Here is a 14,599-nt window from a genome sequence, read left to right as displayed (position 1 = left end):
CCCAGCCCTTTTAAAAAATCCAGCGGCAGTTTGATTGTGTGAGAGGGATTTTTCATCAAAAATATTTTAAGATGGATTTAAAATGAAACTAATAAAATGTACTGCAGTTTCACTCTTTCTAAATGTATTTGATTGTTCATAGGGCAAAACTCTATTGTCAGTTACACAGAAAAGATCAGGACTGTGATACTGTGCTCCCGAATGGAACTTCCATTGACCTCAATGGCAGACTTGCACATGTAGGAGAACATTGGAGTTCAGATCTGCTCGTGGCCCTGAGAACAGAATTCTGTGCTCAGACTGGATGAAAGAAAAGAGATGTAGAAATCCCATAGGACAGAGCTGTTTAAGCTATTGCCATATGCAGTGCCATTTCTCTGTGGCTAACAGTTATTCAATGAAAAGTCACATCATCTCATTTTCAACAAGTAAGAAACAGAGATGATGATCTCATAATGTGTGATTAAGGCTTTTCAAAATATGTAACCCTTTATTGTACTATAGAAAACACACTGCATGGTGGAAATATACACTATCACTTCATTAGGGGCCTGATCCAAAGTTCACTGATGTCAATGGTAGACTTTTCATTGACTTGAGGTGGCTATGGACTGGTTCTGATATCAGTCATTCCTCTGTAAAGCTCAAGTAGTTACAATGAAGATGATAGAGTTTCTCTAGATTTACTGCAGAGTAATGAGATCAAAGTTTGGCTTTAATATATTATATGAAGACGGCTTGCACTTTACAAGAGCAGTGCTTTTCCCTGTATTTAACTTCTGTTTTCAACAAGGGTGGACCAGGAAACAGCTGTGGGTAGCGGTGGAAAGGGGAGAGGGAAGACGGGCATAGTAACATTCATGACCTGTGATCACTTCACTATGAAGGGGTTATGTAGCCTATCTGGACAGCCTCACAGTCACAGGTCAGGGCCTGCTACTGCTTTACTAGTAATCAATGAATATGCACTAGAAAAGGAAGAGAAGTCGATATTTGGTTCATGCAGCATCAACAATAAAGATTCTGCTATCAGAATGCAGTTAACGACTGTGATAATGATGCATGAGGCGGAATGGAAAGTTTTACTCATTTGCTCACCTTGGGCAAGTTCCTTCTCCCACAGCTGTGTATTCAACACACCCAAGGAACTGATCTCTGGGATAAACGAGGACCATTTAGAGTTACTTTTCAAAGTTCCAAAGGACCAATAGATTCTGCAATCTGATTTTTGTTTACGTAGATGTGTATTTATTCTCCTCTCGAGATTATGTCAGGAGCTCTTTAGCAGTTAGAACCTCACTTATTTCTACTGCCCTATTCATCCAGTAAAATGATTTTACAGTATATTATGCAAACAAAGAGCACTTACTGTGCTATTGGGTATGCATTTGCACACACTGCACACCTAGACATAGATTTAATAATTTAGGCTGCCATCCAAAGTACTATGTATGTGAACTATGTCTAAATTAAAGGGCTCTTCAATCTAGCAGAGAATTTTATGGCTTTTGATATACAGGAGGTCAGATTACAAGCTCTAAGGGTCCCTTTTGGCTTTAACATCTATCAGTCTACTAATGCAACTGCAGGATATTAATCTCTAGATTTCCTGACTTTTGTGCATCTCATTTCTCAGTCTTAACATAACATTTATGTGACTTCCTGCATCATGTAATTTTAGTAACTATAACTGCTGAGTTAAGGTCTGCTAAAGGCCCATCACACATATAGCCGCACTGAGGAGCAGCAGTAGCAGCAAGGAGGAAGTGAGAGGATTCAGCTATGAGAATTTCTCATCTTTTACTCATCCTTTCTCGGCATTGACTGAAAACTGGAATGTGTGTTGCATTTCTTTCTGAGACTGCTGATGGGATTTGGATTGATAGTTTCATCTCATTTCTAAGCAGTAATTTCTCTCCTAGGTACAGCATATGAAGTGTGAACTAAAAAAAACAAAAAACCAACCATGTCTGAAATGATTACTACAAACAAACAACAGTGTGCTAGTTCTTAGGCTTCTGAACTGTTACCATCTCACAAGCAGTGGCAGTTCTGCAGGCCGTGTCACTTCTCTGAGGCCATTGTTTTAATTTAAAGCTGTAGCAGTTTGTGCTTGCTACTGAGAACACAGCTGCGTATATTAATAGCTTTCCAGAAATCATATACTGACACTAGCCTTGGAAAATTTTACTCATTCACTTGGGCAAGGCTTTTATTTTGTGTGTGAATATCATATTGTTCGATTATAATTATCATTATTCATATTCAAATAGCACCCAAAATGTGCTAGGCTCTGTACAAACATATGGGACAATACAGTCTGTGCCCCAGAACACCCAGAGTTTTGGGCTACTATACACTGCTTACCCCACCTCAGGATCCCTGTAGGGTGGATTAAAAACATAAGAATGGCTACAATGGGTCAGATCAGTGGTCCATGTAGTACAGTATCCTGTCTTCTGACAGTGGCCTTTACCAGATGCTTCAGAGGGAGTGAACAGAACAGGGCAATTTATCAAGTGATCGATTCCCTGTCATTCAGTCCTAGATTCTAGCAGTCAGAGGTTTAGGGACAGCTAGAGCATGGGGTTGCTGACTATCCCTGACCATCTTAGCTAGTAGCCATTGATGGACGTATCCTCCATGAATTTATCTAATTCTTTTTTGAACCCAGTTATACTTTTGGCTTTCACAACATCCCCTGGCAACAGGTTCCACAGGTTGACTGTGTTATGTGAAGTACTTCCTTATGTTTGTTTTAAACCTGCTGCCTATTAATTTCATTGGGTGACCCCCTGGTTCATGTGTATTGTGAAGGGGTAAATAAAACTTCCTTATTCACTCTCCCCACACCATTCATGGTTTTATAGACCTGTATCACATCCCTCCTCAGTTGTCTCTTTTCCAAGCTGAACGCTCCCAGTCTTTTTAATCTCTCCTCATATGGAAGCAGTTCCATACCCCTAATAATTTTTGTTGCCCTTCTCTATACTTTTTTCAGTTCTAATATGTCTTTTTTGAGATGGGGTGCCCAAAACTACACACAGTACTCAAGGTGTGGGAGTACCATGGATTTATATAGTAGAATTATGGTATCTTCTGTCTTATTATCTATCCTTTTCCTAATGGTTCTTAACATTCTGTTAGCTTTTTGACTGCTGCTGCATATTCGGCAGATGTTTTCAGAAGACTATCCATGATGACTCCAAGATCTCTTTCTTGAGTGGTAATAGCTAATTTAGAACCCAACATTTTGTATGTATAATTAGAATTATGTTAACCAGTGTGCATTACTTTGCATTTATCAATATTGAAGTTCATCTGTCATTTTGTTGCCCAATCATCCAGTTTTGTGAGATCCCTTTGTGACCCTTTGCAGTCTGTTTTGGACTTAACTATCTTGAGTAATTTTGTATTGTCTCCAAATTTTTCCATCTCACTATTTACCTCTTTTCCCAGATCATATATAAATATGTTGAACAGCTCTGGAGGCCCCTGCTATTTACCGCTCTCCACTGTGAAAACTGACCATTTATTCCTATCCTTCGTTTCCTATTTTTAACCGGTTACTGATCCATTAGAAGACCTTCCCTCTTATCCCATGACTGCTTACTTTGCTTAAGAGCCTTTGGTGAGGGACCTTGTCAAAGCTTTTCTGGAAGTCTAAGTACATTATACCCACTGGATCACTTTTGTCCACATGTTTCTTGACACCCTCAAAGAATTCTAATAGATTGATGAAGCATGATTTCCCTTTACAAAAATTGTGCTGATTCTTCCCCAACATATTGTGTTCTTCTGTATGTCTGGTAATTCTATTCTTGACTATAGTTTCAAACAATTTGCCTGATATTGAAGTTAGGTTCACTGGCCTGTAATTGCCAGGATCGCCTCTGGAGCTTTTTAAAAAATCGGTGTCACATTAGCTATCTGCCAGTTATCTGGTACAGAGTCTGACTAAAGTGATAGGTTACACACTGCAGTTAATAGTTCTACAATTTCATATTTGAGTTCCTTCAGAACTCTTGGGCGAATACCATCTGGTCCTGGTGATTTTTTACTGTTTAATTTATCATCATCCCCCAGGAGGTTTTCTTATCTTCCCTCTTTCTCTTTTTGGGGAGAGATCTCCAGCATCTCCTTCTCTTGTCCCTGTGGAAGGAGAGTGAATGTATTTCCCCATGGAAGAAGTATTTGATCTTCTTGCAGGGCTTAGGGAACTCCACACATGCTACCTCTCTACTGTGGGTCTGAGTTGACTGGGCATGTGTTTCATTCCTCTGCATTCATTACTCAAGTAAAACTCCCTTTGAAGTCAATGGAAGTTTTTCCTAAGTAATGACTGCAGGATCAGGTCCAGATGTATGTCATTTATACATCCAATGCAGTCTAAGACTAACACCTGGGAAAATTTCTCCACCCACGTTTCCTAAATGGCTTTCATTTGTCAAACAAGCCATTAAAGAAATGATGTGTGGTATAACTGGAAATGCTTATTTGGGACTTAGGTGACTATTCGAAATAATCTAAGTGAAACTCTGCAATTCCCTTTTTCATAACTTTATATATTTCACTTTTATTCTGAAGGCATGTTTCTTTCCCAGATGATTTGTTACCATGAAGGACAGAACTATATTTAGACTTATCATGCAGCTCTCTCTGATTCCAGGGTTTTGGTACATGACATCTTTTTGTTTGTTTTTCTACAAGATTTGTGCTTATTCTGTTTTTGCATTTTTTTTCCATTGGATGCTGAAGATTATGGACCAGAAACTCCATGAAATTAGTGGAGTGACAGTAATTTACACCAGCTGTGGATCTAGTCTTTGATTTTATCCTGATCAAAGACCTGAAAATGTGTGTTAATTTTGCACCAACATTTTCAAATAGCTGGAAGCATATACAGAACAATGACTTTGTGATATGAAAATAGTACAACAATTAGATGTGAATTAAATCATGGTTTAATTAAAAAGGGAGTAACGGTTAAAAATGAACAGGGAGGGCCTGGTTCATTGGGGTACCCTAAGGTAAAACTGCTGCAACAAACTGAAGAATCAAGCCCCAAATATTGTACAGCAGATACAGAGAACCCCAGATCCTGATGTTATGTGTGATATAAATGTACATACAGGAGGCCATTTACTGCTCTCATTTGCACTGGGGCAAATCCAGAGTGAGTCCATTGACTTCAGTAGAGTTACTGCATATTTACGCTTATGCAACTGAGAGCAGTATTTGGTCCAGATAGTATATATTACCTAACCATATGATTAACTCAGTTTTTTCAGCTAAATTCTAAACCAGTTGCTCAATTAACAACCATGGAACTATTCCTCTATTAATAAGGAAGAAATAAAGAAAAAGGTCACAAGTTTATTTCCTATTTGCTGAGACCACTGACGAGTAAGGGAGTTGGGCTCAAATAAGAAATAAGAACCTTTACTTTACAGTCCAACTAGACTTCAATTATTTTCAGTGTTCAAATAGTTTGCCTTCTTTTGTTTCCATCTTCATGTTCCTTAGCACTTCCAAGCTTTGACTGGGATGGGACTGTAAGCAGAACTGCCAAAATACCATGGTGACAGGTTTCATGGGGTAGCCGTGTTAGTCCGTATCAGCAAAAACAGCGAGGAACTCATTGTTTCTGCAAAATACCATGGTAATTCCTGCCAGGCTCTTAGGGAAACCTGATGTTGCAAGGTTTTCCAGCTCAGAGCAGTTTGGATAAATTTTGGCTAAACCTGAACTTCTTGATGCTTATCTGACTCAAATCTCTGAAAATTTTTTTAGTTTTCCCATCTTTATTTCAGTGGGCCCATTCCAGCTTCCATTGGCATGAAGGAAAGATTTTTACCATCAACTTCCATAGAAATGGGGTAGAGCTCTACAGGAATGGAAGAAACTCAGTAAATGGAAATTTCTGAGCTACATAGGAGACTGTTGAGACAAATATTGTGTCTGGATTTTAAAAGAATTGGTTAATTGTAGAACTTTAGCTAGGAATGTTAATTGAGATAATGGAATAATAACATGGCTGTGAGCCTTCAGAGGTCAGGGAGGAGACCTTCCAACCATGCACTGAGTTGCCTATTTTGTGCTGTATGAAATTTTAAATTGTGCTTTCTACTGAAGCATCAGTTATTGTTCCTTACAAAAGCTGGGAAGCTGCCATTGATGCCCCAATATTTTCATCTGGTCTGACAATTCGTACATCTCTTTCTTAACTGTTTTGGGGGCTTCCACTGTAGCTCACCTCCTCGCACCAGAAACCCTTCAATTCTCAGTCTCACTGTCAAGTAATTTACTAAGTAAACATAGGTAAAATCTAATCATCATGTTGTATAAATTCAGTGAACATTGGCAAGTAAATTTAAAAACCAAGGTTAATTTAAAAATGCTATTTTTAATTTCAGAGAGATGTAACATTCATTGTTTGAACTGAAAAATGCTATGCCTTGAATCTCTTATCTTGAGTTTAGGGCCTGGTCTTGCAAACACTTATGACTGGCTTAACTTTACTTGATGTCAACTTTATGTGTGCATGTGCATGAAGGAAGCCCATGCATAAGCATGTGCAGGATCAGGGCATTAGTGCTGAGCTTACTTCAGTGGGATGACTCATGACAGTTAGCACCATGCCCAGGACTAAGGGTTTGCAGGATCTGGCCCTTTGTGAATAAAGGTTTCATTTTGTTTTACAATAACAAGGAAGAGAAACTGCATTAGAGCGCGTAGGCTTATATAGGAATCTGAACTTCCCAGATCGTAAACCTCCCCCGTTGAATTTTCCTGGGGATGCCCTCTGCTAGGGCCAAGCAAATACCAAATTGGGGTTGAAATCACATGACTAGACTGAGGGCTATAGGACATTTTTTATACTCGCTATAGTTTTTATTCAAGAAAAATCCATATAAAGGATATTGTTGTGGCTCCAGCCAGCAGACTTAGGGGTGAATCCTGAAAGTGCTTATGACTTGTGAAGAGTTTAGACTGTAAGGTCTTTGGGGCAGGAACTGTCTTTTTGTTCTTTTTTGTACAGCACCTTGCATAATGGAGTGCTGGTCCCTGGCTGGGGCTTCTGGTGGCACTGCACTAAAAATAGTATTAGAACTTACTGTCAGAAAGAGACTACTCACAGCACCCAGCATTTTCAGGATCAGGATTAAGATTCATAGCTGTGGCTCAAAACTACAATCCGCTAATCAGTTGGTTCCTGAATCCTGTCTAAGTTATTTATTTATGTGCTTATTGTCACAGGAATGTCAGGAGGAGAAGAAATTAGAGAAATCTGTGAATGTGCTGATCTATGAAGCTTCTGTTTGCCACTTTTCAACAATGAGAGGTAGAGCAGATCACAAATGTATTTATTTTCTTGCAAGAAAATTCAAAGAAAATTAATTATTTCATCAACATTTTTGTTGTTGTGAAACTAACAAACCAACCCTTATTTTTCATTTTTTTGACTACCAGAAACTAGATTTTTGGTTTTTTTTTCAATGAAAACCTGAAAAATGTAAACAAAAGGAGAATATTTCTTTAGAAAATGTTTGCCAAAAAGCCAGTTTTTCATGAAAAAGAGCCTTGTTAAAAAATTTTCAACCATCTCTAGTGTCAGTTTGCTGTTTCAGTAGAATACTGAAAACCTGAAGCCTGAGTGCCCTGTCCATCATGATTAGGTCCCTACCTAATTCACAGCCCATTTGGTAAATTTCATGGTCATAGGATTTTAAAAATCATAAATTTAATTAAAAGCAGCAAAGAGTCTTGTGGCACCTTATAGACTAACAGACGTTTTGGAGCATGAGCTTTCATGGGTGAATACCCACTTCGTCGGATGCATGTAGTGGAAATCTCCAGGGGCAGGTATATATATGCATGGCCTGTGACATGTTTTTCATGGCCATGAATTTGGTAGGATCCTAATCATGATGTGAGTATGATGTAGTCAGTTATCGCCTTACTCTGCTCCTAGTGAAGTCAATGGCAAAACTCCCATCCAACTCAGGACAGGGCAAGACCGGTCCCTCACTTAGCATCTGGCTAATATCCTTGTGGATGGGTGGATAGCACAGATTAGGGAGCAACAGTGGAGGCTCTCAAACATCATTCAAGCATAAAAAACAAGTGATATGCTGGAGAAGATAGTCTATACATGCCCAACAGCATAATGATAAATGAGTTGAATAGTGGTCTGTTATTTTGTATTTGCTTTCCCCTATCATATGTGTATTAGCTCCTTTCCCTTTAGGAATGGATGTGGAAGGGGAATGAGACCCTTATCTATCTATTTGGCTTTTGTATAATGTTGCCCATTAACCATGGTATCTGAGTGCCCAGACACAGAGATACAATATATGTAAGAGAAAATGCATACAATCTCTAGATAGAGATGGTGTTGTTCCTCCTCAACTTCCATGAGAGGCATTTGTGTGATGGATGCTTGATGGCTAAAAAAGGAACCCAAGCTGCAATCTCGCTACTATACTTTGACAGGAAGTGGGTAGCACTGGAGCTTCTCTTATAAAATATGCACTAAGCTGTGTTGGTTCAATTTCAGAAGAAAGTTAGTCCTATAACAAAAACAAGGCTTATTTTTAAATGCAAACTTGCATGTTTTTCAAACAGAGGTGGTCCAAGACATGTCGATTTAAAACCTGGGAAAACCCTCTGATATCAGATGGATAGAGGAAAAAGCAGCTTTTCCCCCTTAATGTTGGTATTCCTGGTATTTTAAATACCTGAGAGATATTGAAATGGCAAATAAATATTTTTGTCTATTTATATACTCAAGATAATTAGGTAATTCAGTCAGTGTTCCTAAAATTAGTATCATATACCTTCATTTATGCAAATACTAAGTCTTTTGTTTAAATATCATATAGCCCAAAACATGCATTGTCCAAAATATATACGTAATTGTGCACATAGCTGGCTGATTAAACTGCAGAATAGACGTAAAAGTTATGATCTGAAACTGGCAGTAACATCTGAATTCTTGGCTCTTTTACAAATTGATTAATATAGTGGAAATGTAGGGCCCAATCCCCAGTTGGTGTATATTTACCTAGCCCAATCGAAGTCAGTTGGAGCTATACTAATGTACACCAGCTGAATCTAGTCAAAAATATTTTAAAAGCCTGTCTTCTTGTAGTTCTTATCATAAGTAAAGCTGAGCATATACCCCTATAACAACTAATGCACATGCAACATTTTTTGTGTGGGTATGACCATTATTTAAAAAAAACAAAACATTTTTCTGATGCAGAGAACAGTATCATGAAAGAACCAGACTGGTGGAAAATGGAACATAAAGAGAGACAATAAATAAAACAGCTTTTTGCTACGTCACTTTTGCAGCCCTTTAATTTAGTCATCAAAGAGGTGCTTTTGGATTACAATGTGCATAATCTGATGTTCTTTTATGTTTTATTATATCATTGGAATTATCCCATTGAATCAAACCATCTAGTCCAGAGGTCTGTCTCTGACAGTGACCAGTTGCAAATAGCTCAGAAGAAGGTTCATATACCCCCTGAATAAATAGAGGCAATTTTTTTTAACAAACCCTTTCAGTTAGTGGCTGGCTAATGTCTTGATGCATGAGGGTTTGTATCCCTTACAAAAAAATCCTATGTAGTTTTTACTTTGGATATTCTCATTATCCATATAATGCATATCTTGTCATATTTTGAACTCTACTGTCTTGACCTGATCTGTGGCAATGAGTTCCACAGGTTAAATATTCATTGTATATTTTTAATCCATTTTTAATTTGTTGCCTTTCAGTTACATTATATTATGAGAGAGTGAGTAGGCGTGATCAGTTTACCTTCTCTATGTGAGTCACTTTTTTTATACTTCTATTATTCATGTCCTTTGCAGACTCAACAGTCTCAATCATTAATCTTTCCTTACATGGAAATAGTTCTATTCCTTTAATCAATCAACCCATTTCTGAAGCCTTTCTATTTTTTCTGTACATTTTGAGTGAGGGTGATAAGAGGTGGAGACACAGCTCCAGGCCAGTGCATACCATTGAGGTATATAATAGCACTATATTTTCAGCATTATTTTCTAACCTCTTTGCTATACATTCTAAATCTCCTCTTACTTTCTTGATTCCCCCACTGCACATCGGGCACATACTTTCACTGACCTGTCCACAATGATGGCCAGGTCTTTTTTTCTAAGAAGTTACAGTTAGTGTAGCTCATCAAGCTGCCTCTTCAGTTGTCCACAGGGGGGAATGGATCAACATTCATATTGTACTCCTGGTCAGTACCCAGCCCGGGCCGGGAAAGCTAATGATTCAATCAGTGGACCAAATTCAGTGATGAATCTTGTTTGTGTGCCACCTGGGGCACATTGTGTATACACTAAGAAGAAGAAGGAGTTGTCCACATGGGGCTATTGGAGACTGATGTGAGGCATCACCTATTCTTGCTGACCTTGGGAGCTCAAGTTTGAAATTCTTATCTCCAACTTTGTGTTGACACTGGACTACCAAGTTGGACACTTGCTATAACTGGGCCAAAAGTTCACATTTGTGTACACTCACCTTAACCCAAAGCCCAGTGAATTCCACAGGTGTGAAATCCTGGCTCCATTGCAGTTCATAGGAGTTTAGCCATGGCCATCAATGGAGTCAAAATTTCACCCCAGAAGTCTTTCCATTGGCTTAAGTGGGCTTTATATCAGTCCTGTGTACAAGTCAGAGTTAGTGCACACACATGGGTCTATGAATTAGCATTTGTTTAATTCTCATTTTTCTTCTTAATAACTTTAGAACTCAGAACTTTCTGAACAAGCTATAGTTTGTGATTCTGAGTACTAAGGGTTTATTTTTTATAAACAGAGGCTTTTTTCTTTAGTTCGTGAAGGAAACATAAAATTTATTTTATTGCTAAATGATAAATTGTACTTGGAAAGCTTTCTGCTGGGTGAGAGCATATCTTTTTTCTGTTAACTTAGTTTAGAAAAAAATTGCTAGTCATCTCTATAAAATCCAAAATATCACGCTAAACATTACTTATGGAAAATCTCATTATCTTCTTTGCCTTTCTGCCTTTTATGGAGCAGTTCTAGCTGCATTCCGATTCCACTGCAAAATGAAATTGCTTATTCAATTTGCAGCTACTGAGAACTGCTCAAGTCTTGACTCTTGGCACTGTTGTAAGATCACAACTTTGATCAGCATTGTTCCTTCATAGTAAGTATTTGGATCATGATCCAGCTGAGCCATTATCATAGAAAGTAGGAGATAATAATTAAAATTCCTGTGGCCCATCAACAGAAGACTATTGAAGAAGTTAGTTGTGCTCAGCAGTGGGATGCTTGCAGTAATTAGCCATGGCCTCTGAGGAGGTGCTACTACATTCAAGTTACTGTGAAAGGGTTTTAATGGTATATGAATAACTATCTGAGTCAAAGGGAGATTAACCTACTTGTCCAATCCATAGACTATGTTATACTTATCACATTTTGCACTGATCTCTACCTAAATTGAATTGATTTTTATTTAATCTCTATTTTTAAAAAAATATCCATTGTGGACATCTATGTTCAGCCAAACAGTAATTGTCAGATCACTTTCATTTCCAAAGGCCTTGATTTCATTAGCCAGTTACTTTAGTCAGAGCATAATTATCACATCCATGTAACTATAACGTTCTGGACCAGATCCTAGGCTAGTGTAAATTGGTTTAACGCCTTAGAAGTCCATTAAATTAATTGGAATGATGCTGATTTACACAAATTGAAGATTTGGCCCATAATATATACAAGGGTGATAATTATCAACCAAGTACTTTCTACTGTTATATGATATTGTTTATAACAAAACAAAAGCCATGGAAGGAGAATGTGAAACAATAATAACAGTTGCGTTCAAGTCAGCCATTTTAAAATCATTTCCTGTAGTCATCCACAATCCTAAAATATTGCCTTGTGTACAGTGACACTTACCTTATTTCACTGGCTGCTGGATATGAAAGCATTTGATTCTATCTATCCCAACTGTAGTATTCACTTTTTGAGGGGTAGGATAATTTAATATATATACCCCAACAAAATGTGACAAAACCCTGTTACAACTTTGGCTGGATTGGTCACCACAAGCTGTCCACATCAAAAGAATGGGTAGCCTGGAAAATGCTTCTTGTGACAAGTTCTTGGCCACTTAGTCTTTTTCCTTTCATTGCTCAGCCATGCTCTATATCACGCTGGCTGTTAACAGTGCCATAGAGGCCATTCAGCTGGCCCAGGATTGCACAAGCACAAAGTGCACTGGCCACACCCCCTACATTAGAGGGGCCAGAAGCGAGTGGTGTAGAGTCAACTGTGAATTCTCTCAGGAATTCCCCTACACAAGAGGAACCCCCAGCTGGCTGTTTAAGGCACAAAAGGTCATAGTGGGGTTGAGGCTCTGGCTCAAAAAAGAATTGCAACTATTTGCAATGTTTAAATCCAGAGCATTATGATGCTCCAGTTACATATGAAATTCAAAGCAGATTTATACCCTTTGCCCTCTCCCCTGCCAGGTAGAAAAATTACAGAAACCTCTGACAATGCAGCTACTTTGCATTCCAAATGACAAATATTTCTCTTTTAATTTCTGTCATATGTCAGAATTGCAATCCCCATAACACTGCTAGGGCTAGCCCTGTGGCAGAAATCCCAACCTGAACATGCATCTTGGGGGATGCCCTGGAGCTAGACTGCACTTACAGGCTAATGTGTGAAGACACGGCTGTCAATGCAAGTTAATTCAAAGGTGGCGATGGAAGCTCCACATCAACACTTTATGCTGGTGACACTTAAAACTGATTTAGCTGCAGCATTGGTTGTGGTTTTGATTCATGGGATGTCTGCTGTAGAATGCCAATTAAGAGGTAATTTCAAGCAAAACTATTTTTAATACAAAAATAAAATCAAAGCTTATCATTATAGTTTCTCTTAAAGTAATTTAAAGGGGGTCTTTGTGTGTGAATTGGATAGCAGGGTATTACTAAAGGGATCTAGAGATTTTCTTGTATAGGCCATCAGTTTCAGTCTGCCTGAAAGTGACACAAAGTTATTACCATCTAATGACCGTTTATGCACTAAGTGAAATTATTATTACTAATGATGCTATTGATGATGATGTAATATTTGTTTATGGTAGCCCCCACGCTGTTCTAGGTACTTTCCAGGCAGACAAGAAGGAACAGCTCCTGCTTTAAGGAGCTCACAGTTTAAGGACAGAGTTTAGATACATTGATGGGGCAGCTTGCAGTGGTGCTTTCTGTGCTGTAGCTGTTCAGATAGAAGTCTTCCCTTTCCAGGCTTGTCAGGCTATCACTTTTCACAAGCACAAAATTGACACACAATTGAGGAAAAAAATGTGGGACACAGCTCAGTCATTCTGGCTGGTCTAGTACTGGGTCCAGAGCAGAAATGGAAATGGACCTTGGCTACTACCCTTTGGTTTGGATTCTTTTAGCTTTTTAGTATTCGTTGCAGCATCACTTGGAGACTTGTGCAGTTCCAACACAGTGGGAAGTCTTGGGAGGCCTCTTCTAATGACAAAAGGGAAAAGGAACACAGGCAGGCAGGAATTTTTTAAAGCACTTACTCAAGTGTTGTAACTAGCAGCCAAATGGCTGTCTTACTCAGCTGAAGTGACCTTTTTTCAGTGCTCTCCAGACAGAAGGATCTATTTGCAAATTGCTGGATGCGTTGCACACCAAGGCTGACAGCTGTATGTCATGCTGTACCTTTGCCAGAGAGACATTTGACTCCCTTTCTTCGAAGAGCAGTAACCTAGTTGGCTGGGGTTAAGCTGTAGAGTGACACCTAGGGCATGTGCAGAACATGTCCTCAAGCTTGTGGTAAGGTTGAAGATGGCTCTTAAAATCTGAAAAAAACACCAGCCCATCTTGTCTATGGTAAGATATTTGAGAGTCTGGAGGACCAGGGAAGGGTAAAAATCCTAGACTTGTTGTTATGAGATCTGTAGTCTCTTGGGAGAAATAGATCAGTGCTTTGTTTGACTTAAATGAAAAAAGAAACTGAGTTTGAAGTTGCTGGGAGACCTGGATGCTTAGCACCTTTTGAAGTCAGGGCCTTATCCTTAAACTACAAATTAAACAGGGTTGGAGGGGGGAGAAATTGTTATTTTTCATCTTGAAAACACTTAAATTTAAAATATTGCCCATGGGAGCTCCTCAAGGTACATTTGCCTATTCCTGGATCATTCACTTACTTGTATTTATTATATGATTTGTGGATGGATTAGCAGACACATTGGTTGTGCCCTGAGGCTTCTCTCAAGGTTACAGACAGTAACAACAGACAGCTGTTATCTTTCTTTCTGAATGCTCAAATGCTGTAAGGCACTTTAGCGCTGGGAAATCCCAACCTGATACTCCTATTGTATCAGTGAAGGCTCTAGAGAATTTCTATTTCTTGTTATATGTTGAAATAATCTAGAGAAGATGCCAAATTAATGCATTGTTTTCTGTCTGTAGTATTAAATTAGGGTTCAAATTCCATATGAAAAAGATTGATCAGAGTAAAGACAGTTTAAGGAAAGCTGTATTAAATTCATCAGTTGCAA

This window comes from Mauremys mutica, chromosome 9 (assembly GCF_020497125.1).
Source record: "Mauremys mutica isolate MM-2020 ecotype Southern chromosome 9, ASM2049712v1, whole genome shotgun sequence".
Lineage (NCBI taxonomy): Eukaryota > Metazoa > Chordata > Testudines > Geoemydidae > Mauremys > Mauremys mutica.
The sequence above is the reverse complement of the archived record's forward strand: the minus strand, read 5'-3'. Positions refer to the sequence as shown.